Here is a 27,789-nt window from a genome sequence, read left to right on the forward strand (position 1 = left end):
AATTTTTTCTTTGTCACATTTTTCTCCTCCTTGTTATAGATAGCATTCTTTTAAATCATGTGCTAAAGATTATGACTCTGTGTCTGCACTTTGTTTTCTTTAAAGAATTTTGGACTTTAAACATGTAGGCAATTAAATTACTAGTGATTCCATTTGCTACTTTGAGACTTGTTTTTAAAGTAGTTAGTGGTAGTGGTATTAGTAGTAGTGGTGGACTTTTGGTAGCCTTTACTATGTAAACAATTTAGTCCCATTACTAAGGTGTGTTCTTTCTGTGGTCCCTACTGAATATCCCTAGTGGTCAATAAAGACTGTCCTCTCTGGTTGATTGGAATTTGAGTACTTCCATGTGTGGACTCTGGTTCAGCTCACAGTCCTTTGGTTGGTTCTTAACCTTGTGGAGTTTCACCCATGCATATGCACTTAAGTAGTTGTGATGGTTAAGCTAATGGTTAAGTTATTTATTTATTTACTCATTATTAATTTATTTATTTATGCAGCACTAATTTAAATTTTGCTGTGAAAGTATTTTGTAGATGCAGGTAATATCTACAATCAGTTGACTTTAAGTAAAAACAAAAACAAAAACAAAAACCTATAATTGATTACATAGGTGGGCCTCACCCAACTAAGTAGAGGCCTTAAGACCAAAGACCAAGTCTTCTGGAGAAGAAGAAATTCTGCCTCAGGACAATAGCATCAACTCCTGCTTTAGATTACAACCTACAGTCTACCTTACAGTTTTCAGATTTGCCAGCCCCCAGAATTATGTGAGCTCATTCTTGTAGTGTCTGTTTATCTTTATCTATCATCTATATATCTATATATCTATCATCTATTTATCTATCATCTATCTATCTATCATCTATCATCATCTATTTCCTATTGATTATGCCTCTCTGGAGACCCCTGACTAATAGAGTAAACAATAAAGACTCAAGGGGCTGGGGCATGGGAATTTCTGGAACTTTTTTCATATACAACTCTCTCATCTCTGGAATTCAGGCCTGAAATTTATAGCTTCCTCAGCACCCATGAAATCCAACCTCTGGATTTTCAATTAATTAAGATAGCATGTTCTGCTTGCATTCTCTCTGTTCCTCAGTGTGTCCAGACAGAATTCTGGGGCAATCATAAAGTTCACTTCATTTATTTCTCTTCTTCCAGTGATCATGGTCCTGCTCTACAAGTTGTCCAGTGACTGAAAAATGTTTCACACACTTTGTCCATTTTTCTGTTTGTTTCCAATAAGGAGGTTAAATCCAGTCTTTCTCATTCCATAGTGGCCAGAGCTTGTCCCTTGACCTTCTATATTAGTAAGGTAAGAATTCAATCAATTAGGAATTTCCATTTAAAAATTATATTGGAAGAAATTTATATTCATAAGGAAATATACATTCATTGTTCTGTTTTCAGTGAACTAGAAATACAGAAGTTTCATACATAGGCACTCTTCTTAGATGTTTGCATTGCAATTTATTTTCACACTGAGGTAGACTTCCATTTTGATCTCAGCAAGTGTATAATCAATCTTTTTCCTGTTTGAATACTGTTCTCATATGGAGTCTGAATAAATCATGGGTCCACTGAAAGGTCACAATAGGTTATTTGTTTAATATGTTATTTTATTTTTGTTTAGAATCATGATCTTTGGGAATTCTTGACAGATATAATAGACCTCTCTGCACTATGACTATGACTAGTCAGCTACCTCTTTTATAGATTTCTTTTATTGCTTTAGGGTATCAAGTTGCTATAAGAGTGAAAAAAAAATCCCATCTCTGAGCCTAGCAGTATAATTTCCATTCCCTCCTTTTCTTACCACTTTTCTGGGCTAATGAGTTTATTCAGAACTTTTCCTCCTGTGTTCACATACTGCTGCTTCTTTTCTTCCTTTATTGATTCATTTCAGGTCTGGTATAACTGGAAAATTACTCCTTTTACAGCATTAAATTTCTGTATTATTTTTTCCATTCCAGTAAAAATATGATGGATATAAGACTTAGTTTCCTTTCATATGTAATAATGATTGAGTTGCATATAACGGACAGATAGAAAATGTTTTATATAAAATGGCCTAATGGAAGCACTTTTCCTTGTTTAAAAAACACAGTATCTTCCATTTTTATGTCTATTTGAAGCTATTTCTCAACTCTCAATTTAGCTTTCCCTGGTGGGAGTCATCATTACTTGCTCTTGGCAAGCAGAAAGATTGCAACAAAGTCATTTAGTTTTTCCCATTTCCTTTATCCCATATTTTTTAAGTCGCCCCTGTAATGAGGTGGTTTTAAAGCTATTTTGTTTGCATTCTTTGAATATGTTTTTTTTCTTTTTCTGAAGTACTATCCTATGTACCTTATACTCCATTTGAATCCCAGGTTAAAACTCTGTGTGTGTGTGTGTATGTGTGTGTGTGTGTGTGTGTGTGTGTGTGTTAGCCTTATGTACTCTCTGTCAGTCATGACTAGCACAGTTATATTTTGACTAATATTTATGGATCTTGAAGAATGTGGTTATTGTGACCATAATTTTTGTGACATTAATAATTTTGATAATTATGTTAATATTCCTACAGCATAAATAAACTAATCCATGGGATTGGATGTCATTATTATCTAATGACATTATTATCTATTGTTTACTTTTTACTTTTAGTTTTGTGGTTATCTTATTAGACAACAGAAAATGTTTGTCCTTTTGTTCCTTTGTAGTATTAACAATCAGTATTAGCAATCAATGAGATCATTTAAAACATTTTTAATAGTACGTTGGAAATAGTTTGTTGTGATTTTAGCATACCATCATATTAACTAATAAATATTTTATAGTTAGAATTGTGCCATCCTCATTTTTTTCTCCTTTATAACCTATTTTACTTGGCTGACATTCTTTTTTTACACAAAATGTGGGACCATTTCTCTCTGAAACTTTTCAACAGTAAATCTAGGAGTTTTACATATATTGCCTAAAATAAATACCTCACTTTTATAGGTATGTTCATTTTAATATGTGAGTTTGATTTTGAATCTTTTTGGTTTAAATCTTGCAATGTTTGTATCATTTTAATAATATTTCAAATTATTTGGTAAAGAAATAATTGATTTTGATATTATTTACATAGCAGTATCTGAAATTACTGTTTAAACAGTTAAAATTCCCATTTTCTTCTTAATGCTGATTTTATAAGCATTTTTCTTCTGTGTTAAAAACTTCCTATAACCCTTTTCTGTTTTCCAAAGATGAAGAAAGCAAGGGCAGATAAGGAAGTGAGATCTGAAAAGATAAAATATCTAAAGAATGTCACCTTAGTCAAAGTTTTAAGAGAAATTTTCATATTATATTCTTCACCTTAAAAATATATTGAAATAGGGAGCCTCCATTAGCTTTTGATAAGCTATGATTATTCCACACCTGTTATCTCATCTCTCACTTCCATAATTTCATATAAATCATACTTACTAAAAATCAAGAACAAATGCAGATATCAGTGGACCTTTGGAATTAATAATAAAACCACAATCTGAAGTGCCATCTTTGACTCAATAGAATTAACTATTATGTATATCATATAAATGTAAATATTTGTAGCTGGGTTTGAAAAATTTCTGAAATCTGAAGAACAAAATGCAAATTAATACACTGCTTTCTGTTTATTTTTGAAACATTTATTATATCAGTGTAAATATTAATTTCTATGTTAGTTTGTACTGTCAATATATAAAAACACTGATATATATCACTGTTGTGAAATGCAAAAGTGGAAATGCCATTTACTTTACTTTGTTAATTCCCCTGGGCAAAATATTTCAAAACAAAACAGATTCAAGTGGAACATTTTGGCCATCTTCCCTACCTCATTTTACATTTTTTTGTCTTTCCTTATATGTTCCTATTGCTTATTTATCTTATGAATAACTGTTTATACTACTACTATTGCTACTGTTGCTAACAATACGTATCATTAAGCACTTACATCCCAGTGCATTTTTAAAGAAACTTTAGGAAGTGGGTCTTGGTGTACTATTATTAACCTTTTTTATATATGAGGGAAGTGAAAAACAGGGGAGATTATGTGATTTCACCAAGATCTTGCAGCCAGTAGAGGCAGCACTGGTTTATAAACAGTAATATGGTTGCAGAGCCCATGTTCTCTAGCATAATTTTGTAATTCTCAGACCACTATAACTCTAACTATACTATCATCTGTTCCAGTCTCACTTGTAGAATCAGTCCTAACAGAGCTTTAGCAATGACTGTGCTCTGTACAAAAGCAAGAGCACTTGACCTGGATTTCGACATATCTATGAGCAAAGTACAAATCCATCCTCCCCTCTGTGTCTTCAGGAGACCAGTGAGCTTGTCTGAGACTTACTCTCCCCATGTGACCAAAGGAAATAATAAAATCAAATCTATCTAGGCCACAGCCTTAACTCAAGAGAAGAATGAGATAATTAATATGTTTTTGTAAATCAGTATATAAATTTAAGCAAGTATAAGGTATCTCATCTGCAATAACATTTGCTGTTATAATGCAAAGGAAGAGCTGGGCTAAATACAAGCTGGAGACAATTTATAACCTTGTGACCACTGGTTATCTTCTCAATTTCAATTTCATCAGGTGTAAAATGGAAATAAAAATTACTAACTTAAAAAACTTCTAACTTTATAAGTTAAAGTATTTTAGGTATTATGAGAGGACATATGTATGGTGGGAGGCATATGTTAATTCTTCAATAAATGTGAATTCTCTCATGACTTTCTTAACTGCCCTAAGTAGAATTCAGTAACCCAAGACATGACTTTTGGCTGCTTTTTCCTGTTTATTTTTCCCAATTCTTTTCTTTTTTTTTTTTTTTAGGCCCTGGATCCTGGATCTTTTGGCCAAGTTACAGTTTCTCTTTACCAATTTTGGTATAAATAAACTGGACTGATTTTTTACATGGTTCTTACTACTTTGCTCTTCCTGATTACATAGCCCAGCTTTATCAGTTGTCTTTTGGGATATGATTCAACCCTGAATCTTTGCCCATTTCCTAGGGGCTCTGCATGCTCCTTTGCTTGCATGTATGTATGCCAATTTTAAATAGATGTTTATTTTTTTAGGACATGAATTTTACTTATTTTTAGCTTGCATGTAGTGCTGATCGAGTACATTTATGCCGTTGCTCTCCATTTACATAGTTTAAATATTCAGAGTACTACCAAATATCATTTTCCAAAATTGCCACTAACCTTGGCTTGTTTGCTTATTAAGCTCTTTCAACAATGGCTAGAAAGTGGTCGCTACCTTTTTCATTTATTCTTCCATCATTGCAATATTAGTTCCAGAAGAAACAAACTTGGGTGAAGATGAGCCATTTCCTGGGAGAGCATGGCATATTCGCCAATGCATGCCCTTTTCAATCTGGCATAGCTTTAGGGTATTGATGTTGCAGAGCTTCTCCAATTCTGCTGATGAAAACATTTTCTTTTTTAGGAATATGATTTGTCACCTACCTAATTACTTTATTGGAATGGCCAAGAATTTCTTTTGTCCTCTTTGTTGACCAAGACTTGAAGTTTCTCATATTCCTCTGTATACTTTGCTGTGAAGGCACAGGATTTCAGGCAAAGGTGATTTGTGACTCTCTGCATGTCTGTTTGTCTCTTCCATTTGGGGACAGCAGTTTGTCATGTTATCTGAATACTATCATGAAACTTGTTGATTTTCACCTTATTCAGCATTTTTTCTTATTGTGAGGATGGGCATGATAACTTCCAAGCCCCATGTACTCCAGAAAGACAGTTTATTCCATTTCACTGGTAACTAGAATTCTGTGGTATAGATATACCACATCCTATTCAGCCATTCACCAGTTGAATGACATCTGGGCTGTTTCTTGTTTGGGGCTATTATAAATAAACATGCTATAAATATTCATGCACAGGTTTTTGTGTGAATATAAGTTTTCATTTCTCTGGGACAAATGCCCAAGGAATGCAATTACTGGGTATTACTGTAGTTGCATATTTAATATTATAAACAAAAACAGCAAAAATTAAAAAAAAAATCCCTGCATACCATTTCTAAGAATAGTTGTGCTATTTTACATCTTTATCAGCAAAGTATGAGTGATTCAGTCTCTCCATATCCTCACCAATATTTTTTGTTTTCACTATATTTTTTTTTTAGCCATTCTGCAAGATGTTTAGGGATACTGTAGTGTGGCTTTGATTTGCATTTTTCTAATGGCTAATGATATTAACATATTTTAATGTATTGATCTTTCATCTGTATAATCTCTTCAATGAAATGTTCTTCATGTCTTTAGCCCATTTGGTCATTATATTGCTTGTTTTTACATTGTTTACTTTGAAAGTTCTTTATATACTGTAGATACTAGTTCTTTGTCAAATATATGTTTGCAAATCTCATTTGTATCTCTTTTATTTTTTAATTTTTTAAAATTTATTTGACACAGAGAAAGACAACAAGATCAGAAACATAAGCAGGGGGAATGGGAGAGGGAGAAACAGGCTTACCACCAAGCAGGGAGCATGATCTGGGGTTAGATCCCAGGACCCCGGGACCATGATCTGATCTGAAGGCAGACACTTAACTACTGAGACACCCAGGCTCCCTGTACCTTGTCTTTTCATCCTCTTGACAGGGTCTTTGCAGAGCAAAAGCTTTCAATTATGAGAAAGTCCAATTCATCAATTGTCTTCCATTGGATTGTGCTTTTATTGTCAGGTCTCTGAACACTTTGCCTAGACCAAACCTCCCAAATTTTCTATTTCTGAGTTCTCAGTTCTTATCTATTGACATGCATCTATCCCTCTGTTGTATTGTAGTGACTTGATTACTTAAGCTATATAGTAAGACTTGGTATCAGGTAGAGTGATTCTGTCTACTTTATTCTTCTTTTGTCAAGATTGCTTATAATCTTTTTTTCAGTTACAAAAGTCACATTATGAAGGCACACTTGTAAAATTTTTTAAATGACATGTGTTTCATGTGTTTCTCAAAAGTATATTTTGGTAACTTTTGGAGAAAAATCTCCCTTTTCAATCGCAGAGGTTATTGGTTTCCCAAATGTGCATTCTTCCTGATGGGCTTAAGACTAATGCTTCTAGCTATACATAATGGCTCAAAGGTCTAATGCTTTATGTCTTTTAGCAAAATATGGCCCTGGGTGAATTCTCACAATGTAGTGGTAGATATTGATAGGATCATGTTGCTTTGCTTTCATCACAGCAACTCAAGATGGCTGGAGGCCTAATCTTTTGTGTGGTATGACTAGAGAGAAGCTTGGAGCAATTTTGAAAAAGCAGCCTTGTATGCAATGTTATTCCCAGAGAGTTAGAGAGAGGATTAGCCTTATCCCCATATGCTTGGTTTCCCTGGTGTCAGAAAGGCTCATTTTAAGCTGATGTTGTCCACACAAATTTGGAGATAAAGTGATTAAGCAGAAATGTCTATGAGCTATTACTTCCAGAACTACATCAAATTATTCTACACAGGAAATTCCTGGTGCTAGGAAATAGGGCATCTGTCTCGAGCTGATTTCAAGCTGGAAGTATGTCTTACTGCCTAAAGGGGATTAAAATGACCCTCTTCTGGTTCATATTCAGAACGTTTTGGCAGGAGGATTGCTTTAAGAGGTCTTGCATCCTAGAGTAGGGATCATTTTGTATAGTGGATGTTGGAGGAAAGCAGTGCCTTCTATGATAGTAATTGGGCAGATTTTGTCAAAAAATACTGTTTTAGTAAAAATCCAAATATATTTTCTCTGTTACATCATTTGGCTTGACAAATAGCATATGGAAAGACAAGAAAATACCTATTAGAGTAGAAAGTGATGTAAAGGTAACATCAAAAGACTTAAATGTTAATTTTTTCTGCTATGTAATCTGTAGATAGAAAGAGGCTTGAGGAAGTTTGACTCCTGTTATCCAAAGTGGAATATTAGTGGAAAGATACCAATAGAATAGAATATAATTAACTTTATCATTTTGCTACCCTAAAATCCTTCTTTCACCACCCATTTCATTTAGGAGGATACTTCTCCCCTCATTCAAATCATGGAGTTCTGGTGAGGCTGATCACAATGCTCTTTCCCTTTATAGGTGCCATGTGATCCACTTAGGCCAACCACAGATTTTAAGCGCCTAGCCATAGCAATTGTTTCTATTATGGGCACATGTTCCAAACTAGTTTGATCAGATTTATTTTCTAGAATTTCTAGCTGACACTGATAGATGTCTGACAGGTAAGCATGAATACTTGGAGTCAGTATGTTAGGTTCTAAGGGAATGTAAGCTTGAAAAAATGGTGAACAGAAATGAGATTTTTTGGACCCATTTTCCCCTGAGTTCAGTCATAACTTGTTTTTTCTTCAGTTTGGTTAGTTGAGCTAATAAATGTTTACAAATATGCTTGTGTCTTTATCTTTTTTTTTTTTCATTCTTTAAAAGTTTTGAGTTTACAACAAAATTGAGAGGAAGCTACAAAGATTTCTCATATACTCCTTGGCCCCACACATTTCCCCCACTATCAACATTATTCACCAGAATGGTACATTTTCTCTAAGGATAAACTTACATTGACACATCTTAACAACCCAAAGTCCATAATTTACCTTAGGGTTCAATCCTGGTGTTGTATGTTCTAAGGGCTTGGGCAAACGTATAATGACATATATTAGTTATAATATTGCACTGAGTATTTTCACTGCCCTAATAATCCTCTGTGCTTTGCCTAATCATCCCCCTCCCATCCTGTAATGACTGATTTTTTTTTTTTTTTAATTATCTCCAGGTTTTGCGCTTTCTGGAATGTCAAATAGTTGGAATTAGCAATATGCATTTAAGTTTCCTCCATGTCTTCTCATAGCTCAATAGCTGATTTATTCTTAGTGCTGGAAAATATCCCCTTAGTTTTTTTGTACCACAGTGTATATAACCATTCACTTGCTGAAGAACATCTTGTTTGCTTCCAAGTTTTGGGAATTATACATAAAACAGCTATAACTAAGTATGTAAGTCTTTGTTTGCACTTAAGTTTTTAACTCTTATGGGTAAATACCAAGAAGTTTAGTTTTGTAAGAAATTGTCAAACTGTCTTCCAAAGTGGTTATAGAATTTTCTGTTCCCACCAGCAATGTATGAGTAGCTCTTGTTATTTCATGTCCTCACGAGGATTGGTGTTCTCAGTGTTCCAGATTTTGGACACCCTAGTAGGTGTGTAGTGGCATCTCATTGTTCTATTTCCCAGATGACATACAATATATAGCTCTTTTTCATGTTGCTATTTTCCATCTGTGTATATTCTTTGGTGCGGTGTCTGGAATCTTTCACCCAATTTTTCATGGATTGTATTTGTAAGGTTGAGTTTGAAGAGTTCTTTGGATATTTGGGGAATTCTGTTGTTAACCAGACATGTCTTTTGAAAATATTTTCTTCTAGTCTGAGTTTGTCCTCAAATTATTTTGAACATTGTTTTGCACAGAGAAGAAGTTTTTAATTTTAATGAATTCCAGCTTATCAATTATTTCTTTCATTCATCATGACTTTGGTGTTGTATCTAAAATGTCATCTAAGTTTTCTCTTATATTATTTTCTAGGAGTTTTATAGTTTTGCCTTTTGTACTTACATCTATTATCCATTTTGAGTTAATTTTGGTGAAGAGTATAAGGTCTGTGTCTAGATTAAGTTTTTGTGTGTGGATGTTTAGTTGTTCCAGCACCATTTTTTTGAAGAGACAATCTTTCCTCTGCTGCACTACATTTGCTCCTTTGTCAAAGATCAGTTGATTATATTTATGGGGGTATATTTCTTGGCTCCTTATTCTATTCTATTTATCTGTCTCTTCTTTCACCAATACCACAGTGTCTTAATTACTGTAGCCTTACAGTGAGTCTTGAAATCAGGTATTATCAGTCTTCTAAATTTGTTCTTCTTGAATACTGTTTGGTTATTCTGGCCTTTTGGCCCTTCATATGAATTTTAGAATCAGTTTATTGATATTCATATAATAAGTTACTGGAATTTTTATTGAGATTGTATCAAATTTGTAGATAAAGTTGAGAAGAACTGGCATCTTAACAATAGTGAGTCTTCCTCTCCATGAACATGGAATATATATTATTTAGTTCTCCTTTGATTTCATTCATCAAAGCTTTGTAGTTTTCTTCATATAGATCTTATAAATATTTTTATGAGATTTCTACCTAAATGTTTCTCTTTGGGGGTGCTAATGAAAATGGTACTGTATTTCTAATTTCAAATTCTCTTTGTTCACCATGGAAAGCAATGGACTTCTGTCTATTATCCAAGTAACCTTGTAACCTTGCTATAGTCACATATTAGTGACAGCAATTTTTTTTTTTTAATTCTTTGGATTTTCTACATAGATGATAAATCATGTGTGAACAAAGAAAGCTTTATGAATTTCTTTCCAATCTGTTTTTTAATTGCATTTTATTTCTTTTTTCTTTTTTCTTTTTTTTTTTTTGCTTTTATGCAGTAGCAAGGACTCCCCAGTATGATGTTGAAAAAGAGCAGTGAGAGAAGACACCCATGCATGTACACCATGATCTTAGTAGGAAAGTTTTGGGTTCCTCACTATTAAGTATGATGTTTTCTGCAGGTTTTTCTAAATAAATAGTCTTTATCAAGTTGAGATATTTCCCTCCTATTCCTAATTTTACTGATAGTTCTTAATCATGAATGGATGTTGGACTGTATCAAAAGTTTTTTTGTGTGTCAATTGATGTGACCTTTCATTTGGCATTTTATTTTAAATCTATTATAATAAATTACATTAGTTAATTTTCAAATGTAGAATCAGCCTTGCATACTGGGATAAATTTCATTTAATCATTGTGTATATTTCATTTTATACATTTTTGGATTTGGTTTGCTAATACTGTGTTGAGGATTTTAGCATCTATGTTCATAAAAGATATTAGTCTCTAGTTTTCTTATAATGTCTTTGTCTAGTTTTGGTATTAGGGTAATGTTGACCTCATATAATGAGATAGGAAGTATTCCCCTTACTAACTTCTTCTGAAAGAGATCATAAAGAATTGGTATAATTTCTTAAATGTTTGGTAGAAATCGCCATTGAATCAATCTGGGTCTGATGCTCTCTGTTTGGAAATTTATTAATTATTGATTCAACTTCTTTAGTAGATACCGACTTATTCAGACCATTTCTTCTACTACAAGTTCAGGCAGGTTGTCTTTCAAGGAATTGGTCCATTTCATTTAAGTTATCAAATTTGTAGGCATAGTATTTCCTACAAAGATCCTGTTTATTCATAGTATTTTCATATACACTGTTAATTTCTATGGCATCTGTAGTGATGCTTCTCTTTCATTTTTAGTGTTGGTAATTTGTGTCCACTCTCTTTTTTCTTAGTTAGCTGGCTAGAGATTCATAAATTTTATTGATCTTTCAAAGAGTCAGCTTTTGCTGATTTTCTGTATTTATTTTCTGATTTAATTTCATTGGTTTCTACTGTAATTCTTATTATTTCTCTTTTATATGCTTAATTGAACTTACTTTGCTGTTCCATTTCATTTCCTAAGGTGACTAGAGCAAACCAATTCATAGTACCTGACATATTTCTTGGACTAAGACAAGTTAAACATTGAAAGAGCAAGAAATTATTACAAATATAAAGGACAAAAGAAATGACATACCCATATGTGCATGTGTATGTACATACACATTTAGTGACTATTGAAAGATTTCCATTCCAAAATCGAAACTATTTTCTGTTCTCCTTTGAAATGAGAATGTAAGAAATTCATGGAAGTATTTTTTAAAAGGGGGGAATTACTGGCAAAAAAAACCAAAAAACAAAACAAAACAAAAAAGAGGTGGGGGTTGGTGGTGGGATTTCTGATTGCTCCCTTTAGTCCAGACATCCTTGTTTAAAATTTGTCTAACCATATCTATTCTCAACTTCTGGTTTTCTTCTAATAGACAGATGTTGGAATTTTCAAGTCTGTTAACCAAGTGCTACTTTTATCATTCTATTATTATTTAGCACACTACTTTGAAATAATGCCTACATTGGATTTCACAGCCATTTAACTCACTACTCAAAAGAGTAGTATACAAAATTCATTTAATCTATTAATATTTTTATTATGATTATTATTATTATTAATAGTTAATAGTTTTGTTTTATTTTTAGCTATCAAGCTTTACAATTCTATAAAGTTACCTTATTTATATACTCTTTCATATCTTTAAAAATATAAATTATGCTTATTCATTTTACTGACTTTTCCACATATTTTTGTCATTTCTTGTAGGTATGCTTGCATTGTTCACACCATTTCCGGTATTTGAAAGGACCAGTCTCCACAAAGTGTGTTCTCATAGACTTTTTTTTCCCCCATAAGCTTTTACTTAAAGATAAAAAATAAAGTAGAGTGAGTAAAAGAGAATGGCAGGTAGGTATCTGAGATCAAAGAGACATTCCATAAATCCCTTTTTTAATACATGCATGGACCATGCTGAGTTTCTGGCCTGAACTGCAAATTCTTGTTTTAAGGAGTGCTCCTCAAAAAACTCTCACAATCCCTTTAAATAATCAAGCCACACTTGTCAAACAGGTTGGGCTTGTTGCTAACTCCCTGTCAAGACTGATCCTGTGGGTCACCAGGGAATTTTCAGATTTAAACATCACATCATAAATCCCACTACTCTCAACTCTCCACAAGTCAAAAACCAGACATCCAGGAGTCCCAAGATATAAAGGCTGAACTTTCTCAGTCCAGCTGTTAATCAACTCTGGTTACACATCACTAATATTTTATTTTGAAAGGTTTTATCCAGTCTGTGCCTGTCATATCATTTTATGACAAACTATCTCTAGATCTTATAGAGAAAATGTGGAATGGACTACTGGACAGTGGATTTCAGTGTTAATTTTCTGGGTATAAGACTTCCAATTTGTTTTCTCTTCCTTGACATTTAGAGCACTGTTCAGCATCTTAAATCTAGTAATCCACCTATACTATTTTACGTGGAAGTAGACAATATTTGTCTGTGGTCAGTATTTGTCTCAAGAAGCAGGGAACCAGGCTAGAGATGACAGTGATTGACATTGGGACAAAGTTTATCTACCAAGCAGATATTAGTGTAACTTTACTGCCATGTTTTTTGCTCCTTATGCCAGCACATCAAGGTTCATAAACTTTATAACCTGAAATTTCCCAACTTTATATCAGCTCTTTCATGAACAGATCTTAAAATACATTTTCTTTCTCTGGATTTGTCTCTGTCTTCATTGTTCCTCAGAATCCTTGGTCCAACTTGGTAACATTTTTGTTTACCATTCTTTTTCCTACTTTGGGATTTTTTTTTCTTTTACAAATACATATTTGGAGTTCCAAAAGGTAAAAAATGAAGGGAGGAAAGACAGTAATTCAAGAATTTTCTATTTTCTAGGATGGATTTTTTTTAACGAAATATGATTGACATACAATGTTCTGTTAGTTTCAGATGTTCAACACAGTTAACAGTGCTATATATTACTCTATGCTCACCACAAGTGTAGTTACTATCTGTCACCATATAACATTATTACAGTATTATTCAGGATGTTCCATATGCTATGCTTTTGTATCCACATGACTTATTTGATAATTGAAAATTTGTATCTTGATCCTATTTTGCTCATCCCCCCATCTCTCCCCTCTGGCAACAACCAGTTTGTTCTCTGTATTTATGGTTTCGATAGTTTGCTGTTATTGTTTTTTAGATTCCACATATAAGTGAAATCATATTTGTCTTTCTATATCTAACTTATTTCATTTAGTATAATACTATGTCCATTCATGTTTTTGTGAATGGCAAAATCTTATTCTTTTTTATGGCCAAATAATATTCATATACATATATGTGTGTGTGTGTGTGTGTGTGTGTGTGTGTGTGTATGTAATATTCTTTACCCATTCATGTATTGATGGACACTTAAGTTGCTTCCATCCCTTTGCTATTGTAAATAATGCTGCAATAAACAGGGGTGCATATAGCTTTTTGAATTAGTTTTTTTTTTTTTTTCCATTTTCTCTGGGTAAATAGCCAGTAGTGGAACTACAGAATCATACAGTATTTTTATTTTTAATTTTTCTCCAAATTCTTTCCACTACCTCCTGTTTCTTTTCTTTTTTGATACTAGTCATTCTGATAAGTGTAAGGTGTAATATCTCATTGTGGTTTTGATTTGCTTTTCCTTGATGATTAGTGATGTTAAGTATTTTTCATGTGTCTGTGGCTGTTTGTATGTCTTTTTGGAATACCTATTTTGGAAAAATGTCTAGTCAAGGTCTTCTGCCCATTTTCAAATCAGATTATTTATTCTTCTCATGTTGAATTGTGCATTGTGTATAAGTTCTTCAAATATTTTGGATATTATCCCCTTACTAGATATACCATTTGCAAATATCCTGCCCATTCACAGGTTGCTTTTTCATTTTGCTGATCATTTCCTTTGTTGTGCAAAGGCTTTTTTATTTTGGTGTAGTCAATGCTTTGGGATTTTATATTTCTTATTATCTTTACCTTGGGTATGTCTTTTTAGATTTATCATTTTAACCTAGCTATGGCCTTATAGTTATTCACATCTTCCGGGGAAATCTTCCCTGATTCTTCACTCTGTGTTGGCTTACTTTTTTTTATTATCATATAGAACCTGAACTTAGCCTTCAAGAGTTAAAAAATTTCTTTCTCCTATAGAGGATTTGTAGAGGAATCCCTAATTCAATGTATTATATCTGGTTTGGAAAATTCTCCAGTTTACCTCAAATATAGCTTTTGTCCCTCTTTCAATTTGGAGAGATTCCAGTTACACATATATTTTCATATTTTTTTCAATTGCCTCTTGCATTCTTTTTCTTTATTTTGCCTCTCTTTTCCAATATGCACTTCAATATTAATATTTCATACTCAAATTTCCAATTATGTCTGTTTTTTTATTGTGTCCAATATGCCACTGTTCATTATCCCAGAGACTTACCTCTAGGATTGTGTGCATTTTTAAAAATTGTTTTATTACATTCTAGTACTGCAAAATGCTGTAGACTCATCTTGTATATTTCTTGTGCCTGTCCTACAAATGGCCACTCTGGTTAATGGTATTAGACACCAAAAATTGGGTGGGAGGTGTGCTTATTGCTATGGAGGTCATAGACATCAGGAAAGAGATTGTTGCTCCCAAAGGATATAAGTCTTAATGGAAAGGCCAATATGTTAACATTTCAGATATGTTGCATTATAAGGTATCAGTTGGGAAGTAATGTTTTAAAAACATGTAGTCAATCAATAGGGAAGAAAAAAATTAATTTGCTTTCTGGCTTCTTGATGAAATGATTCTAAGCGATGAGACATTGAAGGACATGTGGTATTTGGGCTTATGGGACCAATTACAGGAAATTTCCCCAATTGTTTACTTTTGTTGTGATCTGAAAGGAGCATCAGTTTTTGTTCCCATTTGGCTTTTCTACTTCTATAGATTCTCTAAATTATCCATGAATAGTTCTCAATCAGTTTGGGGCTACAGTGTGTTAATTTTGAATTGCCTGATCTGTGAAATCTGATAATTTTGAGGCAGCACAGACTCTCATTGGAGCGTTCTAGTTTTTGTGTTGAAACTGTACCTTAAAAACCTTGGAATATACAATCTTTTAAAGTTGAGTTTCACTTTACTTATTAAGAACAATAAAAAAGGTTATCTAACTTGTGATGTTGAAATTTAACAGAAGACTTATATAACATATTTCAGAAGGAAATTAATTGTTTTAGTTTTATCTTTTCAAAGAAATATATAAATGGAAAATCTAGAGATACCTGAATAGCTCAGTCAGTTAAGTATCTGCCTTCGGCTCAGGTCATGATCCCAGGGTCCTGAGATTGAGTCCCATGTTGGGCCCTCTGCTCAGCGGGGAGCCTGTTTCTCCCTCTCCCTCTGCTGTTTGCCCTGCTTGTGCATACGCTCCTTCTGGCAAATAAATAAATAATCTTAAAAAAAAGTAAATTAAAAAAAAAAGCAATCAAACAAAATCTGAACGCTTGGATACAAAGGATGGAGTGGTGGTTGCCAGAGGTAGGGGAAGGAAAAAAAGAAAGTGGGCAAAATGGGTGAAGTGAGTTAAAAAGCAAAAGCATCCAGTTATAAAATAAATAAGTTATAGAATGTTATGTACAACATGGTGACTATAGTTAGTAATACTGTATTGCATATTTGCAAGCTTCAGCACAAGAAAAAAATGTATGTAATTGTGTATGGTAATGGATGTTAACTAGAATTGTTGTGATCCTTCAAAAATACATATACATATCAAATAATATGCTGTGCTCTTGAAACTAATATAATGCCATGTCAATTACAGTTAAATTTTTGAAAATAGATAAAATAAAAATTAAAATGGGCTAAATCAAAGTTGATAGAACAAGGAGATATATTACTATATACTTACTTGTATATATACACAAATGTAACTATAGTCTTTTATTTGTAACCGTCTATGTATATTAATCAAAATGAGTTCTTACTAATGACTCTGACTCTTCAGTCATTACCACATGGATCATTCTTGCCTCCTTCCATTGCCTATGTAAACTCTCCAAACCAGTAGAAAGAATTCCAGCTATCAACATATGCAATAATTTACTTAATTGTTCAATTTCAGTGTTCAAACATCCTGGTTTCAGAATTTTTAACCATACCCCTGTGAAAAGTACTTTATCAACAACAGTACAGTGCTTATACAGTTTCTTTTGCTGCTATTCTTAACAAATTCCACTCAATTTCAGATTTAGTCAGCACCTTGTTTCCCATCCACTGAGAAATTTTCTTTCACGAATTTTTAGTGTGCTTAGATTCTTTATCACTTTCTGGATTTCATCCTGGGATCTTCTAAGCCCTAAATAATGTTTGATAAATTTTCACACGTTAAGTTAACCCTTTTTGCTGTAAGCATGAGTTCTGTGAAATGCTTAACATCTAATATTTAACATTACCATATCCTACAGAATAGTTTAACCTTCCTAAGAAGTCTCTGGTGTTTCAGGTACTCAGCATCACCCTCCCTGAACCCTTCCTTTGTTTTCTGTCTTTAAATAACTATGTTTTTTCTAGAATGTCATATAATTGCAATCATATAGAATGTAGTTATTTTTGACTGGCTTCTTTCAATTAACGATAGGCATTTAAGATTCATCTTTGTTGTTTTGTGGTTTGACGCAGCTCATCCTTTTTTGCTCACAAATACATTCCATCATATGGATATACTGCAGCTTATTTTATCCATTCTATTGATAAACAGAGACTATTGGAACAGTCTCATTGCTTCTAGTTTTGGGCAATTATGAATGAAGGTGCTATAAACATTCACATATGAATGATTTGTGTGGACATTTATTTTTAAATCAATTGGGCCAGTACATGATTGCTGGATCTAATGGCAAAATTATGTTTAGTTTTGGAATAAACTACCAAAGTGTCTTACAAAGTGGCTTTACCATTTTGAATTGCAACTAGCAATGGATTAAAGCTCCTGTTGTTCTGTACCTTTGTCAACAGTTGGTACTGTCATGATTTTTTCTTTGTTTGGCTTTGGTTTTGGTTTTTTAGTGGTTATATCGTGATATCTTATTGTGTGAATTTAAAATATTTTAATAACTCAAATGTTATTTGAGTTGAGCAAAGCCACCTGTACATCCTTTCTGGTGAAACATGTGTTCAGATATTTTGCCTCTTTTAAATTGATCACTTTGTTCTCTTATTGCTATTTTAAAAGTTCTTTGTATATTTGGAACATAAGAATCTCTTCATTAGATAATGTGTTCTGCAAACTTTTTTTCCCCCAAGTCTGTGGCTTATCTTCTCATATTCTTAGGAGTCTCTTTTGCAGAGCAGAAGTTTTAATAAAGTTAATAAATTTCAGTTAACTGGTTTTTTCTTTCCTGAACTGTGCTATCAGTGTTGTATTCAGAAACTCATCATAAACCCTCATCATATATTTTCTGTTTTCTTCAGAAGTTTTATAGTTCGTATTTCACATTTAGTCCTGTTGTCAGTTCTGACTCAATTTTATGAAAGGTACAAGGGTTGTGTTTAAGTTAATTTTTTGTATATAAGCATCCAATTGTTCTGGCAGCATTTGCTGTAAAGATTTCAATTTCTCTATTGAATTGCCTTTTCTCCTTTTTCAAAGATAAGTTGACTATACCGGTTTGTGTGTATTTCTAGGCTCTCTTCTGTTCTCTTGATCTGTGTGTGCATTCTTGCCCTCATAACACAACTGTTTTGATTACTGTAATCTTACAACAAGTTTTAAAGTTAGGTAGTATTAGTGCTCTAACTTTTCTTCTTTACTATTGCATTGTATATAGGTCTTTTGTCTTTTTATATCAACTTTAAAATTAGTTTGTTCATATCCACAAAATAACTTGCTGAAATTTTGATGGGGATTGCACTGAATCTATATGGGAAGAGTTCCTGTATTAACAATTTTGAGTTTTCTAATCTGTAGATACAGACTTTCCATTTACTTGGATCTTCTTTGATTTCTTTCATCATTGTAATATAGTTTTCTTTCATCAGTGTAATATAGTTTTGCTCTAGTAATCCCTCACGTTTTGTCAGATTTATATCTTTCTTTCCTTTTTTTCTCCTCCCCCCCTCCTTCCTTCCTTTCTTCCTGCTGCCTTCCTTCCTTCCCTTCTGCCTTCCTTGTTTGCATTGTTCATGGTATTGCTTTTCTGTATATTTCTAATTTCAGTTGTAAATCATTGGCATATAAAGAAACGACTGACTTTTATATGTTAACCTTGTGTCAGTGACTCTGCTATAATTGTTTACCAATTGTAGGATTTTGTTATTGAAATTCTCTACCATCATGTGATATGTGTATAGAGATAGTCTTATTCCTTCTCCTCTCAATTTATATATCTGTACTTAATATCCTTGTATTGTAGTAATTCAAGTAAAACATTGAATAGGATTGGTGAGAAAGACCATCCTTGCCTTGTTCCTGACTCAAGGGCAAAGACGTCTACTTCCTCATTATTAAGTATGATGTTTACTATTTTTTTTTCATGGTGTTTTCTGTCAAGATGAGGAAGTTTCTCTCTATACTTAGTTTCCTGAGTTTTCATCATCAACGAGGATTTGATTTTGTCAAATGCTTTTTCTGCATCTATTGATATGGTCACATAACCTTTCTTTAGCTTGTTGGAATAGTGGATTGCAATTATTAATTTTTCAAGCATTGAAAATGTAGTTTTCTCTTTCTGTAATATCTTTATCTGGTATTGATGTTAGGGTAATTCTGGTAATTCTAGTTAGGAAGTATTCTGTCTGTCTCTATTTTTTTTTTTAGATGAGATTGTGGAGAACTGTGGCCATTTCTTTCTTACATGTCTGCCACAGTTTACTAGTTAATTCATCTGAGCCTAGTAAGCTTTACTTAATGTTATTAATTACTCATTCAAATTCTTTAATATTTAAAAATCTTTTCTAATGATCTCTTTCTCCTTATTTGAGTTTTGACAGTTTGTTTCTTTTAAGGAATCAGTCAATTTCATCTAAATTATTTTATCATGGTACTTAGTGTTATTATTTCTTTAATGCCCATGGGATAAGCAGTGATGAGCCCTTCTTCAATTTTAACATTTGCAGTTTTTCTTTTCTTTCCTGTTACCATAGTTAGACTTGTAAAGTCTATTAATCTGTTGATCTTTTTAAAGAATCAGCATTTGTTTCATTGATTTTTCTCTATTGTTTTTCTGTTTTCAGTTCATTAACTTGTGATGTAATTTTTGTTATTTCCTTTGTTCTGCTTCTTTTAGGCTTAAATTGTTCCTCTTCCTATAGTTTCCTTAAGATATTGATTTTCATCCTTTTTTTGTTCTAATAGATGCATTTCATGTGTACATTTCTCTCAAAATACTGTTTTTGCTTTATTCCACAATTTTTGATAACGTGTTTTCGCTTCATTAAATACACAATGTTTTTTTACTTTGGAACTTCTTCGATTCTAATGGTATTTAGTGTTTGTTATTTTATTTCTAAAATTTATAGGTTTTCAGTTATCTTTTTGTTAGTTGTTTTCTAGCTTAATTCTGTTGTGATCTAAGAACATATTTTGTATGAGTTCTGTTCTAAATTTTGTGAGATATATTTTCTGGCCATAGTGCAGTCTGTCCTGGGGAACAATTTCAAGGAAGTTTGAGAAGAATGTTAATTCTGGTGTTGCTGGATAGAGTATTCTGAAAATGTCAATCAACCCAGTGATGGATAGTGTTGTTAAGGTCATCATATTCTTACTGAGTTTTCTCCTTACTTGATCTATCAACTACTAATGGAAGGGATTAAATGTTCAACCACAATAGTAGACTTGTCTATTTCTCTTCTGAGGTATATCAGTTTTTGCCTCATACATTTTGATGTGCAGTTGTTAAGGGCATACATATTTAGTTTTATTGTGTTTTATAGGAGAATTTTTACTTTACTAGTATATAGTGCCTCTACATCCCTGATAATTTTCATTTAAAAGTCAACTTTATTTAAGATTAATATAACTATTCACCCTTCTTTTGACTAGTGTTTATATGGCTTATCTTTACACATCCCTTTACTTTTAATCTATCTGTCGTTAAACATAAAATAAATTTCTTATAGACAACATATGTTATGGGACTTTTTAAAAATCTACTCTGACAATCTTTCTTTTATTTTGTGCATTTTGACCACTCACATGTAGTGATTATTGATTCAGTTCGATTAATATCTGCAATGTTTATAACTGTTTATCCTTTCAATTCATTCTTTGTAATTTTTAATCTTCTTCTTCTGCTGTTTATGGTTTTAACTGAGCATTTTATGATTCCATTTCCTCTCCTCTCTTAGCATGGCAATTGTACTTCTGTTTTAAAAATTTTAGTGGCTGTTCTAGAATTTGCAGTACACATTTATAACTTGTCTAAATGCACTTTCAAATAACACTGCACTGCTTCATACATAGCATAGTTACTGTATAGCAAAGTATTCCCTGTTTTTTCCTCTAATCTCTTATGAGTTGTCTGTCATTCATTTTACCTATCTATATATGCTGTAATAACCCAGTTCATACTAACTACTATTAAAGTTATCTTTTATATTAAAGAAGAGTAATAGCAATAAAATATTTTGTTTAACTTTCATTTATTCCTTCTCTGCTGCTCCTATTTAAAACAGATCCATATTCTGACCTATATAATTTTTTCTTCTTCCTTTAAAACTTTTGAAATTTCTTGCATGGTAGGTCTGCTGACAACAAATACCTTGAGTTATTGCTTGTCTGAAAAGGTCTTTATTTGTTCACTTTGGAAATAAACTTTGGTGGGTATTTAATCCAAGGTTGATGTTTATTTTTTCCTTTCAAACTTTATTTTACTCCACTCTCTTCCTACATGAATGATTTCTCACAAGAAGACTACTATAATTCTTACTCTAATTCCCCTATAGGTAAGATGGTTACTTCCTTGACTGCTTTCAAGATTTTGTCTTAATCTGTGTTTATACATGATATGCCTAGATATATTTTATTTTGTTCTATGTTGTTTGGATGTTTATCCTAACATTAGAGCCCTTAATCACAGTTTTAAATTCCTTGTTTAAATTCCTAGATTTGTGGCGTTTCAGTCTGCTTCTGATGTTTGCTTTATGTCTTCAGACTTTTTTGTTTTGTTTTGTTTTGCTTCACTTTGCCTTTTTGTACTTTTATGTCACTTTTTTGTTGTTGTTGCTGAAACCTGGACATTTGTCAGGTGACAAAGTTGAGGTAAATAGGCCTTGTGAGATTTTGTTAATGTGGCTCAGAGTTGGTCTGTGTTTAATATTTTCATAACTGCATTTGTGTGAGGTTTCAAATTACTTTAGTGTCCTTATTTGTGTATCCCCTTTGACTTTGGGTTTCTTTAAGTACTCCACCTAGGAAAAATTCTAAATCTTGTGAGTCTTTCAGCTGTAATCCACTATTAACCATAACTAAGCCCTGCTGGTATGGTAGAAAGGTGTGAGAAGGGGAAGTATTCTATAATCTTTTGATTAAATCTCTGTATTTTTGTGAGCTTGTGCCTCTGGGTTTTGACCTTCATAAGTGTTTCTCTAGTGTTATAGCTTTTTTATCTCCCTTCAATGAGATAGGCTACTTAGAGGAGAGTGGAGTCTGAGTAAGTCACTCCCAGCAGCTGGGATAAGGGTATGATAATATTTTTTTTCCTTTCCTTCTGAGAACAGGCAGTACTTATGAAGAAAATTCTGGAAGTATTTGACAATAATTACACTTCCCCTTTACCTTTAAGAGGCACAACAGGATCATTCTAAAATATTTATCCTGAAAACAGTGGACTTGAAAAACATGGGGCTCTTTCTAAGACTACAGTCACCAGGGTTTTCTTTTTGTCATGCTAGTCCACACTGAGCTTCCAGCAATTCATCAAAATCACCATATAAGTATTCTTACACATTTATGGTTCCTGTGGCTCCTGCTCCAAGCAAGCAGTTCTTGACGGTGACTCTCTTGATTTGCCTGTCTCTCTGAATTTCAGGGTGGCAATTTGCCCTGTAATCTCAGTTATCTGATGGATTCAATAAAAGCCATTGATTTTCTTTTTGTTCTGCTTTTCCTTGTTTTAAGGATAAGAGTGACAACTTTAAAGCTCTTCTATACATGTTTCAGCTGAAATCAGAAGTAGCAGCCATTGGGTTTTTAACACCTAGAATGTTAACCTGACTTCTTTTAAGAATTTGATGTTTATACTAATATTCTTCATTTTTTTCTATTCTTAGCAACACATTAACAATATTTATTTTAAAGTTACTATCTGATTACTGTAGTATCTAAATAATCTATTTTTTCTTGTTTTTTTTGGTCATTGTTTTTGTTAAAGCATGCCTTTTAATTTTTAAATTTAATGCTAGATATTGTGTATGAAAAGTAAGAGAAGCTCTGAATGATGTCTTCTTCCTCTAAGGTGATTAAATACTTTTTTTCTCAAGGGCAAATAGAGGATAGGGTGATTTCCTTGATTCCATGGGGAATTCATTTTAGTCTTTTTTTTTTTTTTCTTTCAAGCAGAACATGTTTGACTGTGGCTTTACTTCTAGATCATAGCCCTTATCTGTTGGCCGTGTTCCTCTGTGTTCTAACTATAACCTAGCAGTGTCTGCTAGTGTCCTTCATCTTGGCAGGTCTTGAACTCCCAATTCTGTCTCTAGTACTACACTGCTGATGAACTCTCTCAGCAGCTCTTTAGCTTCCCAGCTGCTAATTTCTGTATAAATCATTGCAGTAGCTCTCTGAGCATGTTCATCTGAGAAGCTCACAAATATCTTAAGGGAAATGGCATACTTGGGTTTACTTTTTGTGGTTCTCTCTTCCCTGAGATTTTTTTTTTTTTTAAGATTTTTATTTATTTATTTGACAGAGAGAGGGAGAGAGATCACAAGTAGGCAGAGAGGCAGGCAGAGAGAGAGAGGGGGAAGTAGGCTCCTTGCTGAGCAGAGAGCCTGAGGTGGGGCTTGATCCTAGGACCCTGGGATTACAACTGGAGCCAAAGGCAACCCACTGAGCCACCCAGGCAACCCTTCTCTGAGATTTTGTCCAACAAGTCCAATCACTTTGAAATTTACACAATCCAATCTCTGAATTATAAATATCAATTCCATTAACTAGAGTCCTAAATGTCTCCATTATTTTTCATTGTCCTGAACTATATCAGTATACATCTATATTTTGAAATATATTCAACCAAATTGAGTAATTTTGGGGGGGGGGGTTAAAAAACTTCATATCCAGGATGTTGAAAGTATAATTCAGTCTACACAAAAGTAAACAAGAGAAATATTTGTTTTCAAGTTTTATAATTTTTGAAGCATTTAAAATAAGAAATAAAGGATATCATCATTTATAAATAAATCCAACGACCTCATGCTCTGTATTAATTAGGATTTACTTCAATCTTATACTATTTTGAGGATTTAATTTTTTTTTAATTTTTTATTTGTTATAAACATATATTTTTATCCCCAGGGGTACAGGTCTGTGAATCACCAGGTTTAAACACTTCACAGCACTCACCAAAGCACATACCCTCCCCAATGTCCATAATCCCACCCCCTTCTCCCAAACCCCCTCCCCCCAGCAACACCCAGTTTGTTTTGTGAGATTAAGAGTCACTTATGGTTTGTCTCCCTCCCAATCCCATCTTGTTTCATTTATTCTTCTCCTACCCACTTAAGCCCCCATGTTGCATCACCACTTCCTCATATCAGGGAGATCATATGATAGTTGTCTTTCTCTGCTTGACTTATTTCGCTAAGCAAGATACGCTCTAGTTCCATCCATGTCGTCGCAAATGGCAAGATTTCATTTCATTTGATGGCTGCATAGTATTCCATTGTGTATATATACCACATCTTCATGATCCATTCATCTGTTGATGGACATCTAGGTTCTTTCCATAATTTGGCTATTGTGGACATTGCTGCTATAAACATTTGGGTGCATGTGCCCCTTTGGATCACTACGTTTGTATCTTTAGGGTAAATACCCAATAGTGCAATTGCTGGGTCATAGGGCAGTTCTATTTTGAGGAACCTCCATGCTGTTTTCCAGAGTGGCTGCACCAGCTTGCATTCCCACCAACAGTGTAGGAGGGTTCCCCTTTCTCCACATCCTCGCCAGCATCTGTCATTTCCTAACTTGTTGATTTTAGCCATTCTGACTGGTGTGAGGTGATATCTCATTGTGGTTTTGATTTGTATTTCCCTGATGGCGAGTGATATGGAGCATGTTTTCATGTGTCTGTTGGCCATCTGGATGTCTTCTGTTCAGAAATGTCTGTTCATGTCTTCTGCCCATTTCTTGATTGGATTATTTGTTCTTTGGGTGTTGAGTTTGCTAAGTTCTTTATAGATTCTGGACACTAGTCCTTTATCTGATATGTCGTTTACAAATATCTTCTCCCATTCTGTCAGTTGTCTTTTGATTTTGTTAACTATTTCCTTTGCTGTGCAAAAGCTTTTGATCTTGATGAAATCCCAATAGTTCATTTTTGCCCTTGCTTCCCTTGCCTTTGGCATAGTTCCTAGGAAGATGTTGCTGCAGCTGAGGTCGAAGAGGTTGCTGCCTGTGTTCTCCTCAAGGATTTTGATGGATTCCTTTCACACATTGAGGTCCTTCATCCATTTTGAGTCTATTTTTGTGTGTGGTGTAAGGAAATGGTCCAATTTCATTTTTCTGCATGTGGCTGTCCAATTTTCCCAGCACCATTTATTGAAGAGGCTGTCTTTTTTCCATTGGACATTCTTTCCTGCTTTGTCGAAGATCAGTTGACCATAGAGTTGAGGGTCTATTTCTGGGCTCTCTATTCTGTTCCATTGATCTCTGTGTCTGTTCTTGTGCCAGTACCATGCTGTCTTGATGATGACAGCTTTGTAATAGAGCTTGAAGTCCGGAATTGTGATGCCACCAACTTTGGCTTTCTTTTTCAATATCTCTTTGGCTATTCGAGGTCTTTTCTGGTTCCATATAAATTTTAGAATTATTTGTTCCACTTCTTTGAAAAAGATGGATGGTACTTTGATAGGAATTGCATTGAATGTGTAGATTGCTTTAGGTAGCATAGACATTTTCACAATATTTATCCTTCCAATCCAGGAGCATGGAACATTTTTCCATTTCTTTGTGTCTTCCTCAATTTCTTTCATGAGTACTTTATAGTTTTCTGAGTATAGATTCTGTGTCTCTTTGGTTAGGTTTATTCCTAGGTATCTTATGGTTTGGGGTGCAATTGTAAATGGGATTGACTCCTTAATTTCTCTTTCTTCTGTCTTGTTGTTGGTGTAGAGAAATGCAACTGATTTCTGTGCATTGATTTTATATCCTGACACTTTACTGAAGTCCTGTACAAGATCTAGCAGTTTTGGAGTGGAGACTTTTGGGTTTTCCACATATAGTATCATATCATCTGCGAAGAGTGATAATTTCACTTCTTCTTTGCCAATTTCGATCCCTTTAATTTCCTTTTGTTGTCTGATTGCTGAGGCTAGGACTTTTAGTACTATGTTGAATAGCAGTGGTGATAATGGACATCCCTGCCGTGTTCCTGACCTTAGCGGAAAAGCCTTCAGGTTTTCTCCATTGAGAATGATATTTGCGGTGGGTTTTTCATAGATGGCTTTGATGATATTGACGTATGTGCCCTCTATCCCTACACTTTGAAGAGTTTTGATCAGGAAGGGATCCTGTACTTTGTCAAATGCTTTTTCAGGATCTATTGAGAGGATCATATGGTTCTTGTTCTTTCTTTTATTGATGTGTTGTATCACACTGACTGATTTGCGGTTGTTGAACCAAACTTGCAGCCCTGGAATAAATCCCACTTGGTCGTGGTGAATAATCCTTTTAATGTACTGTTGAATCCTATTGGTTAGTATTTTGTTGAGTATTTTCGCATCTGTGTTCATCAATGCTATTGGTCTATAGCTCTCTTTTTTGATGGGATCCTTGTCTGGTTTTGGGATCAAGGTGATGCTGGCCTCACAAATTGAGTTTGGAAGTTTTCCTTCCATTTCTATTTTTTTGGAACAGTTTCAGGAGAATAGGAATTAGTTCTTCTTTAAATGTTTGGTAGAATTCCTCCGGGAAGCCGTCTGGCCCTGGGCTTTTGTTTGTTTGGAGATTTTTAATGACTGTTTCAATCTCCTTACTGGTTATGTGTCTGTTCAGGCTTTCTATTTCTTCCTGGTTCAGTTGTGGTAGTTTATATGCTTCTAGGATTGCATCCATTTCTTCCAGATTGTCAAATTTGTTGGCCTAGAGTTGCTCATAGTATATTCTTATAATAGTTTGTATTTCTTTGGTGTTATTTGTGATCTCTCCTCTTTCATTCATGATTACATTTATTTGGGTCCTTTCTCTTTTCTTTTTGATAAGTCCTGTCAGGGGTTTATCAATTTTATTAATTCTTTCAAAGAACCAGCTCCTAGTTTCATTGATTTGTTCTATTGTGTTTTTTTTGTTTGTTTGTTTCTATTTCATTGATTTCTGCTCTGATCTTTATGATTTCTCTTCTCCTGCTGGGCTTAGGGTTTCTTTCTTGTTCTTTCTCCAGCTCCTTTAGGTGTAGGGTTAGGTTGTGTACCTGAGACCTTTCTTGTTTCTTGAGAAAGGCTTGTACCGCTTTATATTTTCCTCTCAGGACTGCCTTTGTTGTGTCCCACAGATTTTGAACCATTGTATTTTCATTATCATTTGTTTCCGTGATTTTTTTCCATTCTTCTTTAATTTCCTGGTTGACCCATTCATTCTTTAGAAGGATGCTGTTTAGTCTCCATGTATTTGGGTTCTTTCCAAACTTCCTCTTGTGGTTGAGTTCTAGCTCTAGAGCATTATGGTCTGAAAATATGCTGGGAATGATCCCAATCTCTTGATACCGGTTGAGTCCTGATTTAGGACCGAGGATGTGATCTATTCTGGAGAATGTTCCATGTGCACTAGAGAAGAATGTGTATTCTGTTGCTTTGGGATGAAATGTTCTGAATATATCTGTGATGTCCATCTGGTCCAGTGTGTCGTTTAAGGCCTTTATTTCCTTGCTGATCTTTTGCTTGGATGATCTGTCCATTTCAGTGAGGGGAGTGTTAAAGTCCCCTACTATTATTGTACTATTGTTTATGTGTGTCTTTGATTTTGTTATTAATTGGTTTATATAGTTGTCTGCTCCCACGTTGGGG

General features: G+C 33.7%; 1 long non-coding RNA gene across 1 annotated transcript in view; it reads right to left on the reverse strand.

Moving 5' to 3' along the window:
* LOC309870507 overlaps nucleotides 1–27,789 on the reverse strand; it is a 152,327-nt gene that overhangs the window by 23,119 nt on the left and 101,419 nt on the right. The window lies entirely within an intron of this gene.

The sequence above is a fragment of the Mustela nivalis genome (assembly GCF_964662115.1).
Source record: "Mustela nivalis genome assembly, chromosome: 7".
Classification (NCBI taxonomy): Eukaryota; Metazoa; Chordata; class Mammalia; order Carnivora; family Mustelidae; genus Mustela; species Mustela nivalis.